We start from the raw sequence: 25,026 nt of genomic DNA on the forward strand, positions 1-25,026 counted from the left end.
TTTTTACTTATCTTGCAAAGGACTCCTTGATAAAGACCATTTTCCAATGAATTAACATGGATTGACATAGTCTCCCACCTAGTTAAGAACATCACTGACAGTTGCTTTGATGTTGATGTGTTCAATGTCATTGCTGGACCAACACTTGGATTCAAAGAACAATGACTAAATGAATGTTGTATTGATTTGCTAGCCACAAAACAAGCATGTTAAATTTTCCTAGGTAGATTTTTTTAATGTTATAACCAAGTATAGGAATCAAATCCAATGTTGAAGGAGCAAGGTCAAGTTGAAATTTTGTGCGTGTGAGGTTTTAGGAAAATGCTAATGACAGCAGCTGTCAATAACGTTGGTAGATGTGTACAAAATGTATAAAAATATGTAAATTTGTTTTGGGATATGTAAAAATTGTATTGAGATTCTAACTTCTTTGGCATTTTCTTCTTATTGGCACAGTCTACAGGCTGTCTGTCGTTAGTATGACCCAAATTTTTAATCAAAACTTCTAAAAAAAGTCACCCAGCTACAATAGACAAAATTCATGCATTTTTTTTGTCACCAATAATGTAAAAATAGAAAATTAAAATTAAAAATATATAGATAATTTTCATTCATTTGAAGCATTAAAATCTCAGCTCCAATCAGCTGAGCCAAATACAATAATTTAATATAAGGATTAAGATCCTTTTGTCATTACATAAAAACTAAATGAACAACAGGAATGGTGGAAGCACAAGATTTGAAGGTTCTATTATCTTCTCTTATAGTTTAATTTTAAAGGAAATTCCATAAATGAACAAAAAAGGTTGTCACAGACGAGCACAGATATGTAATAAGAAAATAATGTACAAAAAAATAAGAAGATGGGACGTGCTCAGAGAAAGCTTCATAGAACTTGGGTTTGCTTGTAATGGGTTGATAGGTTAGGTGAGTGTCCAAGAGTGTTGCGGCTTGAAGACAGGCATCATTAATGACAGCATTACTTTGTTACTCGCACAAATCTACTTCTTTGAGTATGTTGCATCAGAATTAGGACATGTGTTTTACATTACACAAACTTGACATATTTAACCCTAATTTGATCCTGATGACTTTTAGTCTTAAAAGTTTTGAAAATCAGGCCAGAAAACCCAACTCCAAAGGACTCAAAGCCCGCCTGCAAGCTCTGCTTGAAAGTCGCCTTAAGCTCACTCAACAGAAGCAATGTATCCTGCAAGCCCTGCTTGAAACTCGCTTGAAGCTTTCTCAATAAAAGCAAAGTTTTGTATTCCGCATAGATCCTAAGAGTTCTACTCTAAGCACACTCTTGAAGCCCACTCGAGCATAATGGTGTCGGCAATAAAAGGTTAAGATCATGTGAGCCCCGCTCGAGCGCACCTACGGATGCCAGTTCAATTAGGTTTTAACCTTTGTGCTTTTTATAAATACCAACTTGTTTTCTCTTGAAAGAACTTCTACATACATTGAGAGAAAGAAATCTAGAGCTATAAAAGTTCTAACAGTTTTATCGAACCCATTGTTTTCAATCAATTGAGATAAACCTTAAGATTTTTTTAATCACATAAATTGTTTCATAACAGAGTGTTTTGAATAAAAACCCACACATAGTTGCACTGCATACCTATCCTTGGTCTTTGGAGTAACGGAGCCGTGAGGAGTAGAATCAGAGCAACTAGCAACTAGAATCGTAGTGCTATCAGATCAAGTTTTCAGAGTCATGAGGAGTGGAGAATGAACGTCGAGTTGGTAGGTTTTCGAAGGTAAATTTCGGGCAAGGAATGCGCGTTAGGAGATAAATTCCGGATGTGGAATTTTTGGGGGATAAAATTTGTCACGGAACCTCTTTTCGCTTCGGTGAATCTTCTTTTTAAAAGGATTTCATTTTTTAAAAGGATTTCATTTTATGTTAGCGTATGTGTAATGGATTTTGATTTAGGCCAAGTTTGGCATCTACTAAGGCCTAGTTTGGCTACTGTCAAAAAAATGCACTTATTTCATCTTTTTATCTTTTTTGGGTCACATCAATCAACATCTCCTCTCTACTTTTTCTACACATAATACAAAAAAAGTCAAAAAGTGCACTTATTTAGTCTTCCCAAACTAGGCCTAAATAATACAAAAAGTCAAAAAGTCACTATCTTATTTAAGTCACATCATCTTATTTAAATCACATCACCTCTCTAACACATCACATCAAACACAACCCAAACCCAACCCATATAAGCCAATAAATCAAAAAGTGCACTTTTTTAGAATATCCCAAACCAACCCTTAGTCTTGTCTGGATTTTGTATCTTCTCTCTTTTTTTAATTTTCATTGCAGAAGATGCCTCATTCTTATTTTTGTGAGAGATTTTTTTTAAGGTCCCTAATATTAAGGTTTTATAGTATAAAGGATATTTAATATTTTCATAATATTTAAAGTCCCTCAACATCGATTCAGAGAAAATTCGATTGAAAGAAAATTACCAAATCTAGCAAAAATTCAAGGGTAATCCAGAGAAAATTCAATGATAATCTAGAGAAAACTGTCAAATCCAGAGAAAATTCAACGATAATCCAGAGAAAATTGTCAAAATTCAGTCCAGAGAAAATTCAACGATAATCCAGAGAAAATTGTCAAAATTCAGAGAAAATTCAAGAGTAATGCAGAGAAAATTGTCAAATCTAGAAAAAATTACCAAATCCAAATAAAATTGTAAAATTCAAAGAGAAAAAAAAAAAAAAAAAAACGAGGTAAGGAGGCTGATCTCGGAACTAGTTCTCGACGATCTTCAGAGTCTCAATCTCAATCAATGTAATCACATGCGATGATACTTTGAATGAATATCAGTTTCTCTCTCTCTTGATCTCTTTTTACACACCCATCCATGGATGATTCTTTCTCTACCCTTCCCACCAGCCACTTGCTCGATTCAGTTCTGGTACGCATTCATTCACTCTTCATATATATTTCTATACATATATGTGTTTGCATGTACATATATATGCTTTTGTGTGAAACTGTTGTGGTTTTAACATTATTTGTGCCTTAATATTGGATTGCTTAAAAGTCCAAGGCTAATTTTCATTGTGATTCAGTGATCAAGATTATATATGATCGATGTGGCAAAATACTTAATGAAACACAAAATACAAAATTAATGAAGCAGGTGTTCGACGGTGAGGAAAAAGAGAGTTTAGGGTGTGAGAGAGAAATGAGATTTGATTTGGAAAACACAAATTTCTCTGTGATATAAGGTGTAGAATTGAGAGAGCTTAGACATCATAAAATAATATTATGGATTTCTTCCATTACTCAAAATGGAAAAAGGACCTTAGACTAATTTTCCCTATTTCTTTTTGTTCATTAATAAATTTCTTTGTTGTTGATAAAAAAAAAAAAACTTCAAATTTTTAATTGGTAATTTTTCTTAGAATTTGGCAGTCACCCCTTTCTAGGCACAAACAGATCCACCTCCACAATTTTATATTAGTGTTTAGATCAAAATAATATTGTACATGAATCAATCATAACTCATGGTGAACGACGACTAAGCTACCTCAGTCATACAAGAAGTTTAAATTATACTGTTGTGTAGCTTATGAATTGTGCAAGTCCTAAAACTCAAACTAATTCAAGGAAGAAATTATGTGAATGTGTAGGACTACATTCACAAGCAACTAATGATATGTTGTACAAATTGTATAATTAAACAAGATAAATAGATTCATGATTTGATAAATTAAATTAAAATACATCCAATAAATTCATATTTAATAAATTACATTTTAGAGCATGAAACATGATTAACAGAAATATTGAAAACAAAGAATCAAACCAGATTCTGTGTGATACCACAGTATCTTTAAAACCGATTAGCCGCCTCACCTTGAGTATTGAAGGAACGTCGACTTTTGTCTCCCAGGATAAGATAGTTTAGACTGGCTAACGTACAAACACCTTCTGTTAGCTTTCGCGAATTGACAATGGCAGCACTCTCTCAACACAGGAAGAAAATTATAAACAAAACAGACTGACTGTATAGTCCTGAAAGGCAAAAATCTGTGTAAAACCAAGGGAAATGGGTCTCCTTTTATACACCACGGAGGAGAGAGGAGAAGCCTCCAGGCGAAAAGTGGTCAAACAAATCCTTTCAGTCGACGCTACAAAACATAAAAGATTAGCCCAATCTTATCTGTTTCAGTCTATCCCTTTGAAAACCGAGGAGGGTAGACAGTATATATAATAGTGTATATAATTGTAGTGTTAGAATATAACCAATAATGGTAAGTTTTTATTTATTATTGTCAAGACTTTTTTGATCTTTTATTTATTTTTTGTAGAACTTTTGTCCAAGCCTATGTCTACGCTTATAGCCTTTGGTGGAAAGGTGCAAAATTTTGGACGTATTGGTGCGCTAATTTTCTACAATGTAATAATGTTAATAGACTAGGATGACTTTATGGATTTGTTTGTATATGTAAGATGTATTCTATAAATTGGCTTTCTAGCCAACATAATAAACAATGTAAATTCTCTCCATCTTTGTGTTTCCAACTTCGTCTCTAATTCCATAATCTCCATAACTCCATCATAATTCCATAATAAAAATAGTAGAAAACTCATTTCTTTTTTTGTTTTGTAAGTGATATCAAAGCTTAGTGAAGAGTTTTAGAAAGTCAGATCAAGCTATGTAAGTATTTCTCTCTACGTCTAAATTTTTAATATATATAAGTGTGTATGGTTTGCTTTATGCTATAAAAAAATTAAAACAAAAAAAATTCTTAGTCAAGTTTAGTATTTAATTGTGCATCCTTTGTATTTTATATCTTCATAATTATTTGTTTGATTTATACTTGTTGTAAAACCTATATACTTAGTGTATGTCAAAACCCATATACTCATTAAGATCTTTTAACTATTAGCCATAATTAAGTCTTTAAGATCATAAAGAGAGGTTTTAGGCACTAGATAAATACACTAGGAGAGTCTTAGGTACCGACAGCAATCTATGATGGCAATTAACCCTAAAGATATAATATGTTTTGGAAATACAAAAAATATGTTAATAATAAATATGACCATAATTTGCATATTACTAAAGAGTCTGCAAATATAAATATTGTGTGTTCCAGTTTAAATAATATTACGAATATTATGTGTTCTTGGTTTTCTAAATTAGATAAAAATCAAAATTATTTAGAAACCAAAGTTGAGTCTAGAATCTAAAATAGAAAATTTGGGTTCTATAATAAATATTGACTAAAACAAAGAAGCAAAAAACCAAATAAACAATTTAGTGACAAAATTATAAACTATATCCTTCATAAACAATGATGGAATAAATAGTCCAAGAGATAATTTCATTCCTAAGTTATTTTATGGTACAAAAGACATTATGGTACTTCAAACCAACATCTATAACATGACTGAATATGAAAATATTGTTAAAATATTGGATTATTGGAGAAAATTATAGAAAGACCCAGATAACTTATCTAGAACATAAAACCCTTTTACAGCACTTTAGTTATGATATTAATATGTCAACCAATGATGATGACAGCCAATCATCCTCATCTGAAGAAACATTAGATCAAGATATTTCACTAGAAAATAAAGGGAAAATAAAGGCAGAAGAGCCAATTGATCCAGAATTATTTGGCACATGGGGAGATGGAGAAAATTTTGACTTTATTCAAACAAATGAAGTTAAAAATGATACTAACACTAAACGTACCTTCAATCCTACACCTGAGCCAGTAATATCTAGAAAAGATAATAATCATAAGTATATAATAGCTCAAAATGGTACTTATTTAGATTTGTCTCATGTTCCATTTAAGGATCAACCACACGTAATTGATGATTGGGCATAATCATTGTCCATAATTATTACAAATTATTAAAATAGTTGGTCAAAGAAAAAATTTCTTGATTATATTACAGCAACTCTCCATAGAGATATGTTGCAATGGTTAAGATAATAGAAAAAATCTGAAACTGAAAAAGTCAAAAAACGGCTTTGTTGGCAAATTTTCTCACATTTGACACCATCTTAGCTGAATTCACAAAAATCATAAAAGAAAATTTATGTGATGTTGCAGGAGATACTAATTTGCAAGCCGATGCAAATTATATTTTGACAAAATTAGAACTATGTAATATTTTTCTTTTTGAAGACTATGTTCAAACTTTTAAAAAATATTGTTATCTTATTGATCTACTAGCAAATCAACCCTGATTAGATCAATTTTTCCATAAACTCCCTAATCCATGGGATGAATTATGTATTAAATATCCTGAATTTCTCAAAAAAATAGGGGAAGGAAGAAATATGATAATCTTGGTTTTCGCATTAATTATGTTTTAAGACTAATAGCAGATCGGTGTCTAGAAGCAAGGGCGAAAAAATAAATAAAAAATCAAATTTCCAACTCATAATACGGTCAAAAATGTTGTGATAAAATTTAAAAAAAAAATTTGAAAATTTGGTTTTAATACATTTCCTAAACGAAAAGGATTTTCCAAAAAACGCAGAAAATATAAATGGAAACCTTGGAAAAAGAACAAAACTTTTTCAAAAAAGAAAAAGTATATTCGAAAAAAGAAACCAACAGGTGTTTCAAAAAAGAAAACTTGTAAATGTTACATTTGCAACGAAGAAGGTCACTATGCATCCGAATGCCCAAAAAGGGAAAAAAAGTGCAAAGAAAATGATCAAAGTTCTTGAAGAACAAGATTTTGAAATAATATATGGCGAAGAAATTTTTGATGAAGAAGAAAGTTCAGGTGAAGAACTAATCTTCATGATGATTAATATTAATAATCAAGAAATATCTCAAGAAGCAGATAGTATATCTCAAGAAGAATTATAGGCAATTCGACTTGGAGATGTAATTGGAGAAGAAAAAACTTTTACCGACAAAGAATTAGAAAAATTTGAAAAAATGCAAGAAATTACTGTTTCACAAATTTATAAACTTTCAAAATTTAACTTCTTTTTAGTAAGAGTGTTTGAACAATACAGTGGTAACACTCAAGCAAAATGGTCAGAAGAAGGAAATATTGATATTCCTTTTTTTGATAAGAAAAAGGTTGCAAGATGGAAAAAGAAATATCCTGAAATTCAATATATTCATATTGGATTACTTCAAGTAACCATAACAGCCTTATTTCGCCAAGAGATAGATACTCCTATTTTGGCAATAATTTTTGATAAAAGATTTTCTGACCCAATGAAAGCAATTATTGGAGGAATTCAATCTAATTTGGCTAATGGAATAGTTTGGTTTAATGTTAGACCAAATTTCTTTATTTCCATAAATGATCATAATCTTAAAGACACAGTTAAAATAAGATTTAAAACACAAGAATTATGAATGAAATCAAATTCTCATGATTTGGCTATTCGTTGGAAAACAATTCACGAATTAACCAAATTTCCTGAAACAAAAACAAGATCAAACGATAATAAAATCGTTGCAATCTTTGAACCTAGACCATTTGACACAGTAATCCAATCTCGTCTAATGAATTGGAGTGATTTAGAAGTCCCTCGACAATGGTTAATCCAAGACCTAGTGGGACAAGGAGAATCTTCTAAAACAAAAAATCATGCACAATTACAAATGCAAGCATCAGGAAAAAATTTATATATTGAAAATACAGTTCCAAAAATTAAAAGATCAACTTCTGTATTTGAAAAAGATTTTTCTAACAAATCATTTTCAAAATTAAGCATTGGAGAATCGAGTAATAATTTTAATCAAGAATCTATTATTTCAAACAATGTTCAGATTCCTATTTTTCCAAGAACAAGAAGACAATTTGAACATATTAAGTCTGCATATTTGTATTATTTTCAAACAAAAAATGATGATATTATTTTTTCTCCTAGTCAAGGAAAAAGAAGATATACATATGTATTGGGAACATTTAATTTTGCAGGTTATAAACCCTATAGCCTCAGTGTTCTCATAGACACAGGAACTACAATTAGCTCATGTAAATGGAATGCCATACCAAAAGAAAAATGGACATTAATGAAACATCCAATTTTGGTTACTAGAATTGATGGCAACCATACTTCCATACAATTCAAGGCTAAAAATATAGCTATTTGGTTAAATGATAGCAAATTCATTATACCAAAAATTCTATGTTTTCCTTATATGCATGGAGATTTCCTTCTTAGCAATAATTTTATATATAAATACATTCCAATGCAAATATAGGAAAAAGCTATTTCATTAAGCATAAACAATATCTTAATTCATATTCCCTTATTAGAACAACATAAATACATTTGTGATAAAGAGTTTGCGCCCGTTCCACATGGTGATTTAACTCCCATCATCAAAATTATTGATGAATCACATTGGATTTATAAAATTTTTGAAGAAAATTTTAGTGAACATCCATTAAAACTATGGCAACGTAGTTCGCGTTATTGTAGTTTGAAACTAAAAGACCCTAATGTTATCATTAAAGTAAGACCAATGATCTATACTATACAAGATATATTTGATATTCAACTTCAAGAACTTTTAGACAAAAAGTTAATTGAAGAAACTAGAAACCCTCACTCTAGTTTAGCTTTTATGGTAAGAAACCATGCTGAAATTAAAAGAGGAAAAGCCCGAATGGTAGTCAACTATAAAAGGCTAAATGAAAATTTAGAATTTGATGGATATTTTATTCCAAGAAAAGATGTTTTGATTAACTTAACCAAAGGATCAAAAATCTTTAGCAAATTTGATTGTAAGAGTGGATTTTGGCAAATTCAATTAACTAAAGAGTCAAAAAAATTGACAGCTTTCAGTACACCTAGAGGACATTACCACTGGAATGTTATGCCTTTTGTGTTAAATATAGCACCACAAGTATTGAACGATGGATAGACACAATTTTTAAAGATCTTAAAGATTATTGTGTAGTTTATATTGATGATATACTTATCTTCTCTAAAACCAAGGAGAAGCATATTGTAATAACCCCGATCCACAATTAGCCACTAATCAGTAGTTAAGGTTGTTAATTAAGTAAATAAAATAAATTATGGGTTTATTATGTGATTTGCATGATATTTGGCTTACTATCTGTTACTTGTAGAAATATCTGTCTGGAATTCCGCTTTAATATATAAATTGAAAGCCTTATCGGCATCCGAAACCGAAATTGACTCCACCAATATGTTATTTGGAATTTTTAGAACCATATGACAAGTTTTATTAAAAATTGATTCAGTATGATTCGTTAAGTCGCGTTTGGCAAGCCTTATGTTCTAATTAGTGTATTTTAACATCATAGCTTTATATGTGAGCCTTAAGCTCATTTTTGAGCTCAATCCTTTTGCCCCTTAGTGCTAAAATCTGGTGAAACATTTTAGAGAGAGAGGGAACACAATTCTAGAGAGAGAAAGGAAGAGATTGAAGAAGAATTGAAGGCTATAGCTTGAATTGATCAAAGATTATGCAAGTACCTAGCTAATTGAAGACTCTAGGTAAGGATTTAAGACTTAATTATGACTTTTAACCATTAAGTAGATCATTTCAAGAAGAATTTGTGATTATGTACAAGAATTGGACCAAAGATGATGAATTTAGAGTTAATTCATACATGCATGCTTAGTTTAGTTTAATTTCATCATTTTGAACATGATTCATATCATCCATGTTTGAATTATCATGTTCATTCAATTAAAATCATGTTTTGGGAAGAATTTCTTACATGCATGGAGCTTATGAGCTCAATTTGCTAGTTTCATGAGGTTTGAAGAAAAGATTTTACATGCATGTTGTGTTCATGAACATTCATCATGTTTTAAGTTGAAATTGTGAGTTTTTAACAAACCCTTGGGCCATGATTTTATGAAATGATCCTAAATTCTTCATGTTTTACAAGTTTACTATGTTATCTCAAGTTTTGGAGCCTAAGAGATGTGTTTTGAAGGTTGGAATTCGAGTTTTGAGCTTGAAAGTGCAATCTAGAAATTTCAGAATTTGCATCTACGCTCGAGCGTGGGAGTTCACGCTCAAGCAACCAGTCTGAGTGCGTGCACTCCGCTCAAGCGACTAAAAGTCTGCTCGAGCGTGAATTGCAAGCTTCCAGAAGTTTCATGTCTTTTACAGATTGCTTGAGCGAAGGAATATGCACTCGAGCGACCATTCACATTTTGCATGTCCGCTCGAGCGAGGAAATCTACGCTCGAGCGTGGACCTTATTTTCAGAAATTTTCCTAACTGTTCCAAGGCATGTTTTGGTATCCTTATTACATCTTAGGCATTCCTAAGCCTTAATTAAGCCATAATAATGAGGTTATGGATTAGAAACTGACTAAGGAAAGAATGTACTAAGTTCCGAGATTGCAAGTGTGTGTGGGTGTTAGACAATGTGATAAGAAAGAACAAGAACCAACGTAATGAAAGCTAAGCCGTGTTAGCCACATGAATATGTAATAATAAGACATGAATGTGTTATGTATTTTGTGATTGTAGATCAAGACTCAAGGATTGATTGACCATTTATGGGAACCACTGTGAGTAACATTTCTGTAAAGATATGTTGATATGAATTATGTTCTAAATGAAATGTGATAAGCTATGATTTCTGAAATGATATCTGTTTACGTAAATGAACATCCCAAGTTTGAAATCTATTATGGCATCCATAGATAATCCCAAGTCATGGGGGACGACATGAAAATGCGGGTCCATGACATACAAGTAATTACGAGATCTCGTTAGCCACTTCATTGTGGTGATATGTGTTTAATCGGTATCCGGAACCGATTACTTTAGTCGGAAGATGTTCTGTGATGTGTTCTATGAGATGTACCATTATTATGTTCTGATATGACGATGATTATGTTATGATCTGTTTTCCGCTTATGATATATTCGGATTTCGTTCACTAACCGCTTTACCTTAATGTTATTCATTGGGCTTTAACTCATTATGTGTATATATATGTATAGGTGAGCATTCTGGAGCCCGAGCCTGAAGGCTTTTATCTGGATCTGAGTTCTGTTGTCAGCCAACCATTGTGCCTCACGTAGAGGTTCTCGAAGTGTCATGTGTTCAAGTTCTGTTGGTTATGTGTATATGTATGACTTGATTTAATTTTGTTGGCTGGGCTTAAGATACTATATTGTGTGTGGGTATAATGTATGATTGACTTTTGATTATGTATATAAAGTTTTTAAATATTCCGTTTCATATAAGTCAGCACAACTCATTGGACAATTACATTTATGTATTTGCTTCCGCTAGCCCCTTAATCTTGTTAATTTGTTCAAACACTGGCTAAATTCCAAAATTTGATGGGTCGTTGAACACACCAAAATTAAATACTAAACTATACCAAAAGATTCTATCAGAATAATGGCAAGTCCAGGTATCGATCCACAGGGACTATTGTGAAATTAAACTAATTTAATTGTCAAATTCCTAAATTAATTTTGATAAAAAGATTGGTTGTTTATAACCTAATTTAATAACGAGTAAATTAAACTAAGGAATTAAATTATCAATAATAAATGAAATTGGGTTTACTGAATTTGAAAAAAATCCTATGGTAGAGAATTCACCACTAACCACATAATTAGGGTTTCCAATTGAAATTAATTATGCTATGGTTTGAACGGATTAATGCTTCGCAACTACAAGCTCAAAGCATTTAACAAGAAGATTATCACATTCAATGTACGAGCACGAACCATCTCAAGTAATACGAATCGTTCACTCTAAACTAGGGTAGTGATACGACTCGTTCCTCGTAGCATGGTTCGTCGCATACCTTGAATGTGAAGGAATAAAAAACTCATGTATGGATAATATTCAACAATCACAGAAGGTCAAATATTTGAAAAGATAATGAAAATTATATATAAAGAATTTCTAAAACACCATACAATGGTTCAAACCTTTACATAATATAAAATCAAAAAAGAAAAACCTATTACATGGCTAGGGTTTCTTCAAAACCCTAGAAAAGGAGACTAGCCACTCATGGAGGAGTGGGAGGAGGTAGATGGAGAAGGAACCGCCATGGGAGACATCTTGAAGCTTCTTGTTCCTTCCTCTTTTTCAAACCCTAGCCTCTCTCTTTAGGTCAACAAAATTTTTGAACCCTAATCCAGCCTTTTACTTGCCTTTTTATACTTTCAATCTCGTCCAAACAGGTTTAAAACGTCGGTTTGACTTTCCTAGAAAAAGTCAACGCACGTGCGGAAAAGTCAACTCTGCCCAAATTCTGTCTTTTTGCTCATTTTATGCTCCAACGATGTACAACCTGATTGACACTCAACACACATAAAATATACAGTTTGACCAGCAAGTGAAGTTAAGAGATTCTAATTAACAGCCTCAATGACGTACATTTCGGCCTTAATCACATCCCCCAACTTACTACTTGCTAGTCCTCAAGCAAGTAAAATAAAATAAAATAAAACAAAATCTATCTATTTCCTCTTTCGTGGGAAAACGGTTGCATTTAGCATATGCAACAAGCCTTTAAACTACAAGGTTACCCCAAGTGGACGAGTAAAGTCTCGTGAGGGTTTCCAGAAATGATACCCACAAACATTAACATATTCATATATACTCAACAACAAATGACCACACTACTCCACCTAGCAATCAACTTATGTGCCACTACAGTATGATATTTAGACATCATGAGTCATTAAAGGCACAGTGGACAAGCATGAAGGAACCTATTGAGTCAAAACCACAATTCAGTTAATACAAAAGTAAAGTTCCCTATACTTGTACATGCTAGTAGACAAGTCATGAGTACCCTCGGTGTAAAGTGCAATCTCCATATTAGTTAACTATCCACTATAATAGCCCAGTGTAACTCATAATATCACCCATCATATACAGAAAAACTAACCTGTTGCAGCCAAGATTTTCAAAAGTTGTTTTTTTTTTTTTTTTAAATGACTGTGCAATGTCCTGATCCATTAAGCTTTCTAATCAACCCATGCAACAAGCATTGGGCCAATGACTCCCAAACCAGACAGTTTTAGGGCACTAGGTGTAAAGACACCCCTACGGGCTTAATAACTCAAGTTGAAAAGGCTACGAATCCGAACAAGTCATTCTTCTTATTTTTTCTTAACTGTGCAATGTCCATGTCCCTTAAGCTTTCTAATTAACCCATGTAACAAGCATTGGGCCAATGACTCCCAAACCAGATGGTTTTAGGGCATTAGGTGTAGAGACACTCCTACGGGCTTAATAACTCGAGTTAAAAAGGCTACGGACCCAAACTAGTCAAGTGGTTTTTTTTTTTTTTTTTTTTTTTTTTTTTTTTTTTTTTTTTTAAGAATCTTGGCTCCTCATTTATTCTTTTCTGCAACTCTAGCTATTATCAATGATGTACACCAGGGATTATAATAAAAAGATCACTGCTATGATAGTGTGCTCATGTGAATTAAGGCATACTCATGACAAGTGTACTAATACCACAAACATAGACAACTCTCCTCGTGCAAACATGGCATGCAAGTATCTACCCAATAAATCCTTTTCATACAAGTCTACTATGATCTCCAAATAACATATGCAAATATCATCACCCTACTAGCAAAAAGTCACATAAGGTGAAGTAATGCAGTCAAGTGAAATAGGTATAAGCATGAATTATGAGCCAAATAGGAATGCACAAAATAAAATATAACCCTCATCCCCCAACTTGAATATGACATTGTCCTCAATGGAAAAGTAAAGAGAAATGAGAGAAAATTACCAGAATTGTAGGTGCACATCCAGGTAGGCAGAGAGTAACATATACACACTTTTTTTTTTTTTGGGAAGAAAAGAAAAAACGAAAAAGAAAAAGGAAAATAAAAATAAAAATAAAAGAGACAAAGTAGTATATAGGCGGGTACTACAGAGAAGTCGGTGGTGGTGGTGGTGGTGGGAAATGCTGGGCAAACAAGGCTTGCATCAAAGCGCGCGTCTCGAAGGCGTCATCCTGACCCTGTTGCCGGATGGCGAGGTTGTTGGCGTGTAGCTGATTGAAGCGCGCCTAAGAATAGTCGCGATGAGCCTGAAAATCCGTGCGCAACTCCATGAGACTCTGGTGGTGATCACGAAGAGTACGGTGGACCTGATCGACAGAGTGCTGAAGCTGTAAGTACTCCTCGCGAGTCATGTAGAGTGGGTCCCCTTGGGGAGGCACGGGGGGAACAGGATGAGCTGGCTGGTCATGTACGGGGTCCTGGGCCTCATCAACTGGGGCACCTACCGGCTGCGGGATGCGAGATATGCTGTGCTGCCATTCCCGCTGGCCGAATGTCGGATACCCTCTATCAATCTCCTCATCCTCAGCAATGGGGAGGTGGTTCAGCTCAAACACAAGTGTCAACAAATTGGCGAATGGTAGTGGCCAAGTCAGGTTCTGCATAGGAGTAGGTCGAACTGCCTCACGTAGAAATTTCTGCAAATGCAGCAAAATGAAATCCTCAAGCGGGACCTGATAGCCAAGCTGATACCCGTGTAAAACCCGCACAAACTCCAAACGGCACTCAGCTCGATGCCCAAGTGGAAGGGCATTCTTATGGACCACGGAATCAAGGAAAAACAAGCGGCTAGGTAGCTTGCTCTGCCGCAAGCATGTGAAACTGTTGTCACCGTGGGCTCCCGAGAAGTATTGCTGGATGAGGCAATGGATGGGTTGTCAATCCTCAACTTCCGGGAAAGGCTGATCTTCTGGTTTGGCGAAAAACTCTAACACTGTGGCAATCATGGCTGAGGTGATATGGACAACATGACCATCAATGTTAGAGAGCAGTCCAACCGTGGTGGGTGTCTCATGCAGGTTCTGGTAGAATAGTCGTACCAGACGAGGATAAGTGGGCGCGGTCACAGCGCAAATGCCCAACTGTTGCCGGAGTCGGAGCTGCTCAATAGCCCAAGTAGTGTCCTCGTCACGCTGGAAAAATGGCAGATTGAACTGCATGAGCTTGTGAAGAGGGCGTGAAGCCCACTCCGGCCGTGGCATGTCACCTGGTGGTGGTGGCGAGGATGGTGGTGATGGTGGTGGTGGTAGTGCCGAAGAGGATGCACCCTTGGCCTTTTTGGAGGCCCGAGCAGAAATACGGCGACTCATATCCTGCACACACCAACAATAAATATAGATACCCGTGAAACCAGCATGAGAATCAAATAAAATATGAAAGAACAAATTTGCCCATTAACGTACCACATGCAATTCCCACTGTTTGTTTGGTTTTTTTTTTTATTTTTTTATTTTTTATGTAAAAACGAAATTAATTAAATAAATGAAGTAAAATGTCATTAAACTAAACTATAAAATAAAATAAACTAAACTAGACTATAAAATAACTAAACTACAAAATAGACTAAAGTATAGAATCAAACAACCAAAACTAAACATATTTATTTATTTATTTATTTATTTTATTTTTTATTTATTTAATTTTTTATTTTATTAGTATTATTTTTTTTAATTGAAGAGAAGAAAATTAAATAAAACTTCAGAAAACAAAATAAAATAAAAACTAAATTACTTAGTAATCATATGAACAATGACATCATAGAATAAGATAAAAATAAAATCATTAACTACACAATTATAAGAAAAATAAAAATAAAACCAAATTTCACTAACTAATTAAACTAACCCAGAATCACTACGAAGCAATTTAAACTAAACAAATATACCAAATAAAAAAAAACTAAATTAGGATTAGTGTTAGTACCATTGTTTTTTTTTTTTTTTTCGCACGTGCGCCAAAAAGGGCCGCACATGCAGTCTGCATCTTTCTCATATGCCGAGTTTGGGTTTGGTTGTCTTCTTCCTTTTTTTTTTTTTTTTGAAAGAAACTAACAAACATGCATTCTACAACTAAAAGAGCACAAATAAAATAAAAATAAAAATAATAATAAAAAAATAAAAGAAAAGAAAATTAAATCATAATGACCACTAAAAATACTAAAAAAAAGTAGATCAGTCATGGCTAAACAATTTTTTTTTTTTAGATGAACACTAGATCAAGATAAAAAATAAATAAATAAATAAATCAAAAACTCTACAAATTGATTCCTACCTTCACAAATCTACGTAAAAGAAAGAAAAGAAGAAAAAGAAAAAATTACCTCAAAAAAGTGGAGAAAGAGAGAAAAAGAATAGAGGTTCGCCGGAAAAAATGGTGATCACCGGAGTTTCGCCGGACGGAGAGGGAAGTGATGCCGGCGGTGAGACGATGGTAGTGAGGAAGAAGAGAGAAAAAGAAAAGGGAAGAAGAAGAAAAAGAAGAAGAAGAAGAAGAAAAAGAAGAAGAAGAAGGTGGGTTTGTGGGGTTGAGAGAGAGAGAGAGAGAGAGAAAGAGATAGAGATAGAGAGAAATCTGAGAGTGAGAGTGATTGGGAGAGAGTGAGTTGTGTTAGATAAGGGTTTTTTTTTTCTTTTTTCTTTTTTCTTTTTTAATTTTCTTCGTCCCGCATGTGCGGGAGTCAAACCGCACGTGTGGCTGGTCAACGCACGCCCCTTCGCACCTGCTTATTTAGCAGAGTGCAACCGTGATTTTACCAAATTTTCCCGCACGTGCGGGGCCTAGGCCGCACGTGCGGCGATTTCAACTCCGCGCATTTTTTTTTTTTTTGGAAAATCGGCGTCCCGCATGTGCGGGAGTCAAGTCGCACGTGCGGCTGGTCAACGCACGCCCCTCCGCACCTGCTTATTTAGCAGAGTGCAACCGTGATTTTGCCAAATTTTCCCGCACGTGCGGTGATTTCATTTTTTTTATGTATTATTTATTTAAAATTGATCAAGTATAAACACAGAAAATAAACATGAAAGCATGCTTTTAAACACTGAGAATAAACATTTCTACCTTTAATTGACATCCGAAATAAATATAGCACAAAAGAACATACGGAATGCCCATTAAAGGTATAATCTTCACGCGAAAATTACGGGTACTACTTTTCTCCCTAACTGTATTTGTAACTTTCCCTATTCTCCAACAGGGTGACAGACTAGGTTGATTTGGCATCCAGAATCGAGGCGCATAAAGCTACCTCAATCTATGGAGCTGCTATACAAAGTTCAAGCCGAGGTAGTTTTGAAGCAATCTCCACACCCCTGGGTATTTAAACCAGACTTTAGTCTCGGAAATCCCAAACCTTTGTGTTCTAGGCTTTGCCATTCGAACTCTAGTTTCCACCATCTCAGTTGGTCTCCTAGGAACTCACTACAAACACGGTTAGGTGGCCATACCAGACCGTCAGATGCCGTTCGGGCACGGCAAACACCAAAGGAATTATACCTTTAGAGGATTTAAAGTCTCCTAGACGCAAGTAAAGCATAATGAGAACAAAGAAAAACAAAATAGCATAGAAGGGAAAGAAAAGAGAACAAGAAATCAATTTATCAATCATAGTAAAATGGGTCCATCAAAGCAATGGACTCAATCATATCCCCATTCCTAATCCCCTCTATATATGGTTTCAATCTTTGGCCATTCACTTTGAAAGTATGGCCAGTTTTTGGATCTCGCACCTCAACGGCACCATGACTAAATGCCTCAACAACCTCAAAGGGGCCATCCCATCTTGATCTTAGCTTACCCAGAAAGAGTCTCAATTTTGAATTAAAAAGCCACACTTTTTGGTCGAGTTCAAAAGATTTTCTATTAATGTGCTTGTCATGGAATTCCTTAGTCCGAGCTTTAAAAACTCTCGAACTCTCATATGCATCATTCCGGATTTCCTCCAGCTCATTGAGTTGCAATTTCTGGTTGAGCCCAGCCGCGGCCATATCGAAGTTAAACTTCTTTATGGCCCACAATACTCGATTCTCAAGTTCAACCGGGAGATGACAAGCTTTGCCAAACACCGCCCTATATGGTGACATCCCAATGGGTGTCTTATAAGCAGTGCGGTAAGCCCATAATGCATCAATTAACCGTTGTGACCAATCTTTCCTATCCGGTCTCACTATTTTCTCAATTATGTGCTTTACCTCCCTATTTGAGACTTCTACTTGGCCACTAGTTTGAGGGTGGTATGGAGCGCCAACTTTATGGGTGATAGAGTATTTCTTAACTACCGACTCAAAAAATCGGTTACAAAAATGTGTACCCTGATCACTTATTATGGCTCTAGGAAACCCAAAACGACTAAAGATATTTTCATGCAAAAATTTGATTACCACTCTATGATCGTTTGTTCGGGTAGCTATTGCCTCCACCCACTTAGACACATAATCTACTGCCAAGAGAATGTACTCAAACCCGAACGACGGTGGGAAAGGGCCCATAAAATCAATCCCCCAAACATCAAATATTTCTACCACAAGAATAGGGGACATTGGCATCATGTCACGCCGAGACATCGAACCCATTTGCTGACAGTGCAAACAAGTTCTACAAAATTGATGGGCATCTTTAAAAATTGTGGGCCAATAAAACCCGCTTTGTAAAATCTTGGAGGTCATTTTATGCCCACTAAAATGACCGCCACATGTAGAAGAATGACAAAATGTAAGAATGCTATGCACCTCACTCTCCGGCACACACCGTCGGATCACTTGGTCGGAGCAATATTTAAACAACTCCGGATCCTCCCAAAAGTAATACCTGACCTGTGAAAAGAATCGGTCTTTGTCTTGCTTAGACCAATTCTACGGAGTTTGCCCAATGGCCAAGTAATTCACAATATGTGCAAACCACGGGGGGCTCGCTTGTGACAGCTCAAAAAGTTGTTCGTCCGGAAACGAATCATGCAAAATAAGAGGGTCGCTATTATACTCAACGAGGATTCGGGAGAGATGATCCGCCACCACATTCTCAGATCCTTTCTTATCACGGATCTCTAAATCAAATTCCTGAAGCAACAAAATCCATCTAATCAACCTAGGTTTGGTCTCTTTCTTAGATAGTAAATGCCGCAAAGCGGCATGATCAGTGAAGACTATGACCTTGGAACCTAGGAGATAAGACCGGAATTTGTCTAAGGCAAAGACCACAGCTAGCAACTCTTTCTCGGTAGTAGTGTAGTTCAATTGAGCATCCGAGAGAGTGTGACTAGCATAATATATAGCAAATGGTGCCTTATTGACCCTTTGGCCCAACACAGCCCCGACAGCATAATCGGAGGCATCACACATGATTTCAAAGGGAAGAGACCAATCTGGTGATTTCATGATTGGGGCGGTGGTCAAGGCCATTCTTAGTGTTTCGAATGCCTTTAAGTATGCTTCATCAAAGACAAAAGGCGCGTCTTTAACTAGTAAACTACACAAAGGACGTGATATCTTACTAAAGTCTTTGATGAACCTACAGTAAAAACCTGCATGCCCTAGGAAAGACCTAATTTGACGCACGGAATTGGGTGGAGGAAGGCCTGCAATGAGGTCGACCTTAGCCTTGTCAACTTCTATACCTCGAGGGGACACAATGTGTCCCAACACTATACCCTCACGAACCATAAAATGGCTCTTTTCCCGACTCAAGATTAGGTTTGCCTCAGTACATCGTTCTAACACTCTAGTCAAGTTCCTAAGGCATTCCTTAAAAGACGGTCCAAACACCGAAAAGTCATCCATAAAAACCTCTAAGAATCTCTCCACCATGTCGGAGAAAATGGCCATCATACACCGTTGAAAGGTCGCCGGTGCATTACACAGCCCAAAGGGCATGCGCCTGTAAGCAAAAGTGCCAAAAGGGCATGTGAATGTGGTCTTTTCCTGGTCAGCGGGGTACACCGGGACTTGATTATACCCCGAATAGCCATCAAGAAAACAATAGAAACCCTGCCCCGCTAACCACTCTAGGATTTGGTCAATGAAAGGTAAGGGAAAATGGTCCTTCCTAGTCGAGGAATTTAGTCTCCTATAATCAATGCACACTCGCCACCCAGTAGTGGTTCGTGTGGGGACTAACTCTCCTCCTTCATTCTCAACAACAGTGATGCCCGATTTCTTAGGCATTACTTGTGTGGGACTCACCCACTTGCTATCTAAGATGGGGTATATAATACCCGCATCCAACAATTTCAAAACCTCCTTCTTTACCACTTCTTTCATATTAGGATTCAATCTCCGTTGCATTTCGCGAGAAGGTTTGGAGTCCTCCTCTAGGTGTATATAATGCATGCACACGGAGGGATCTATCCCTTTCAAATCAGCCACTGACCACCCTATAGCACTCCGATGTGCCACGAGAACACTCATTAACTGACTCTCCTGCGCTGCAGTCAAGTCAGATGCAATGATGACCGGTAAAGTATCTTGTGGCCCTAAAAATGCATACTTGAGTGTGGCCGGAAGTGGCTTCAACTCAAGTGTAGATGGTGTGACCAAAGATGGTGTGGCAGGCTCTCTCGACAGAGGAGGAAGTGACTCAAACCGGGCTTTCCATGGAGGAAAATCCGGTGTAGAAGAAGAATTAAGCAAGACATTCACCTCCTCAACTGATCCATCTATATCAAAATTTTCAAACCCAAAATGAGCTAGACAAGCCTCCAAAGGGTCCTCTACAAGAATGGAGGGCAAAGCCTCCTCAACAATCTCATCCACAACATCTACTAATAAGCACTCATCTCTCTCATGAGGTTGTTGTGATGCTTGGAAAACATTAAGTTTCACTTGCATGTTACCAAATGAAACCTCCATAACCCCGGTCCGACAATTAATGCATGCATTGGCCGTAGCCAAGAATGGTCGACCCAAAATCACCGGGATTTGTTTCCTTGAACTGGCTACCGGTTCCATATCTAAAACCAAAAAGTCAACAGGGAAGTAGAACCTATCAACCTTAACTAGCACATCCTCAATCATGCCTCGTGGCACTTTGAGGGACCGGTCAGCCAACTGAAGAGTAACAGTAGTAGGCTTCAACTCGCCAAGCCCAAATTCCTCGTACACAGAGTACGACAACAAATTAACACTAGCCCTTAAATCCAATAAGGCCCTATCAATGAAATGGCCCCCTATAATGCATGCAATGGTTGGGGCACCTAGGTCCTTAAGCTTAGGAGGCGTGTCATTCAACAAGATGGAGCTTACTTGCTCCGTGAGTAGGACTTTTTGGGATACATGTGTCCTAGATTTACGCTTTTGCGTACAAAGGTCCTTCAAAAATTTAGCATATGATGGTACTTGCTTAATCGCCTCCAACAGGGGGAGGTTGATTTTTACCTGTTTAAAGACCTCCATTATTGCCTCCATAGATGTCGCCTTCTTATTAAAAGGAGATGATGTATCAAGGCACTGGGGAAAGGGTGCCTTAGGCACATATGGTGCCTTGGGCTCAAATGAAGTGTTAGAGACTAAGTCATCCCTCTTAAGTGTTTTCCCCTCACCCTTATTCTCTCTAGGTGAACCACCGTGGTCACCCTTCCTAACTCTAGTTGCATCAGACGCAACTGACTGAGGCTCTAACTCCCTACCACTTCTTAAAGCAACCACCGCCTGCACTTGCTCATGTTGCTTACCATTCCCACCCGAACTCTCTGCCCCATATTGTCCCTTAGGGTTGGCCACAGTTTGACTTGGTAATTTTCCCTCCTCTCTTCGATTCATGTTATTAGCCATTTGACCCAATTGGGCCTCTAGCTTGGCAATAGAGTGAGTATGGGAGTGAACTACTGGTGCTAACCCCTTAAGTTCTGCGAGAACTTCCAAAACCTGAGTCTCAAAGGCAGAGTTGCCCTGAGGAACAGGCGGGGGTTGTGGTTGTCGGTACGGTTGTGGAGGTCGATAAGGTTGCGGTGGTCGGTAGGATGATTGGTTGGCAAAATTATTGAAATTCTGCCTTGGTGGTGGAGGATTGTAAGAAGTGCTTTGTGAAAGGGGTCTCCATGAGAAATTAGGGTGATTTCTCCATCCCGGATTGTATGTGTTGGAGTATGGATCATTACCTAGGTTGGAGAATCCTTGAGCCGCATTCACATACTCTTGGACTAACTCCGGAAATTGTGATGCCGAAGGGCACTCACTCAAATCATGAGCGGGGCTCGCGCAAATAACACATGCCTCGTGAAATTGAGGCTGATCTTGCTGGGTAGGGGCATGTCCCGTAGCTAATAATTGGTCCATCTTGCGGGACAGTGCCTCTACTTGTTGTGCTAACTCTAGGTTTTGCCCGACCCCATAAATGCCCCCTCTTTTCGGGGCTCTAACTACGAGTTGCCGGACTTGCCGGGCTGCGGATGCATGGTGAGGGAATTATCACTTAGGTTCTCAAACAATTGACATGCCTCGGCATCATTTTTAGACATAAATGTCCCACCACAGGATGAATCCACCATTTGGCAGTGCGGCTCAGTTAAGCCATAATAAAATGTTTGAACAAGTTGCCAATTAGGCACTTGCTGGTGAGGACACTGTTGGAGAAGGTCTCTAAGTCTTTCCTACGTCTCATGGAATTGCTCGCCATCCATTTGAGCAAAGTTTGTGATGGCTCGCCTAAGCTGGTTGGTTTTACCTATGGGAAAGTACTTCTCCAAGAACCGTTGCTGTAATTGGTCCCAAGTTGTGATTGAATTAGCAGGTAAAGAATTTAGCCAGTGTTTGGCTTTATCCTTCAACGAGAACGGAAACAATCGCAACATTAAGGCCTCATTTGTGAAATTCTGGATCCTCACTGTCGAGCAAATTTCCAAAAATTCATTCAAATGCTTATAAGGGTCATCATGAGTTAGTCCATAGAATGATGGGTGCATTTGTATAGTGCTGGACTTAGGCCTCGTTTGGGAACAGGCTAATTTAGTAACTTTTTGGCTATTTGGCTAAAAAGGTAGGTAAAAAAAACTTGTATGTTTGGGATGACTTTTCGGCTAATTACGAAAAGATGTGCAAAAAGTAGAGAGAAAAGAGAATCTTTGACTTTTTGATATGAGTTGTTGGCTTTTTGGCTAATTTAGTAACTTTTTGACTTTTTTGGCTAAAATAGAGCCTTCCCAAACGAGGCCTTAATCTCATAATAAGCAGCAGTGGTGTTGGGTAATTGGATGCATGATGGTGATGTATATACGGTGGGTGTAAAATAATCCTTAAGTGTCCGATTAGGCTCATTCGGGACATTAGGATCTGCCATCTCTAATGGCTCAATGTATGAATATTCAAGCCTAGGAATACGGGCTGAGGTCCTAAGTCTCCTAAGGGTCCTTTCTAGTTCAAGGTCCAAACTCCACAATTCAGGGCGATAAGAACGACACCGGTGCATACACTACCCAAACACACACAACAAGTTCCGACTCTGTGCACTAAGTATGAAAGAAAAATACCAAAGGAAGAAATACTCACAGCGGTTTAACGAAAACGCTTTACTCGTCTTACGGATGGTTGACGTGTAGACGTTGTCTCCAACCTCTGTTTGAGCTTTGACTTCCGTTTTAGCACTCTGGTGCTTTGCTTGTGAGTGTTTGCTTCTGTTTACTCACTTTAGCGCTGCGGTTTTTTTTTTTTTTTTTAAAGCTCGGCTGAGCTCCGCTTGCACTTCAGTGATAGCGCCAATTTCAAACGCTCTGCACACTTAGCAACACCAAAAGCATAAAATCCTAAACTAAAAATTAAAATAAGAATGTAACTTTAAATTAACTAATTTCGCTAGAAGTCCCCGGCAACGGCGCCAAAATTTGATGGGTCGTTGAACACACCAAAATTAAATACTAAACTATACCAAAAGATTCTATCAGAATAATGGCAAGTCCAGGTATCGATCCACAGGGACTATTGTGAAATTAAACTAATTTAATTGTCAAATTCCTAAATTAATTTTGATAAAAAGATTGGTTGTTTATAACCTAATTTAATAACGAATAAATTAAACTAAGGAATTAAATTATCAATAATAAATGAAATTGGGTTTACTGAATTTGGAAAAAATCCTAGGGTAGAGAATTCACCACTAACCACATAATTAGGGTTTCCAATTGAAATTAATTATGCTATGGTTTGAACGGATTAATGCTTCGCAACTACAAGCTCAAAGCATTTAACAAGAAGATTATCACATTCAATATATGAGCACGAACCATCTCAAGTAATACGAATCGTTCACTCTAAACTAGGGTAGTGATACGACTCGTTCCTCGTAGCATGGTTCGTCCCATACCTTGAATGTGAAGGAATAGAAAACTCATGTATGGATAATATTCAACAATCACAGAAGGTCAAATATTTGAAAAGATAATGAAAATTATATATAAAGAATTTCTAAAACACCATACAATGGTTCAAACCTTTACATAATATAAAATCAACAAAGAAAAACCTATTACATGGCTGGGGTTTCTTCAAAACCCTAGAAAAGGAGACTAGCCACTCATGGAGGAGTGGGAGGAGGTAGATGGAGAAGGAACCGCCATGGGAGACATCTTGAAGCTTCTTGTTCCTTCCTCTTTTTCAAACCCTAGCCTCTCTCTTTAGGTCAAGAAAATTTTTGAACCCTAATCCAGCCTTTTACTTGCCTTTTTATACTTCCAATCTCGTCCAAACAGGTTTAAAACGTCGGTTTGACTTTTCCAGAAAAAGTCAACGCACGTGCGGTAAAGTCAACGCACGTGCGGGAAAAGTCAACGCACATGCGAGAAAGTCAACTCTGCCCAAATTCTGTCTTTTTGCTCATTTTATGCTCCAACGATGTACAACCTGATTGACACTCAACACACATAAAATATACAGTTTGACCAGCAAGTGAAGTTAAGAGATTCTAATTAACGGCCTCAATGACGTACATTTCGGCCTTAATCAGAGGCCTTCGGTAGTCCAAAGATTACTGGTCGGTTATGATGCTAAACCTATAGGGGCGGGTTTGGGTCATGACACATATGAAACATTTTAAATTACTTTTTGAAAAATTTCAAAAATATGGAATTATTTTGTCTTCAAAAAAGATTGAACTAGAGAAATAATCAATTGAATTTTTGGGAATAATTTTAGACCAGAAAGGTTTAAAATTACAGGAACATATTTTGTCCAAAGTACGAGATTTTCTTGATACTCTTGAAAATATAACATAATTACAGAGTTTATTAAGCATTTTAAATTATGGATGAAATTTT

At 36.5% G+C, this 25,026-nt stretch overlaps 1 pseudogene; it reads right to left on the reverse strand.

Moving 5' to 3' along the window:
* Positions 1-14,020: 14,020 nt before the first annotated feature.
* Positions 14,021-21,187, reverse strand: LOC145793996 (uncharacterized; annotated as a pseudogene).
* Positions 21,188-25,026: the final 3,839 nt, after the last annotated feature.

Source organism: Camellia sinensis, chromosome 6 (assembly GCF_055761805.1).
Source record: "Camellia sinensis isolate YWXY chromosome 6, ASM5576180v1, whole genome shotgun sequence".
Classification (NCBI taxonomy): domain Eukaryota; kingdom Viridiplantae; phylum Streptophyta; class Magnoliopsida; order Ericales; family Theaceae; genus Camellia; species Camellia sinensis.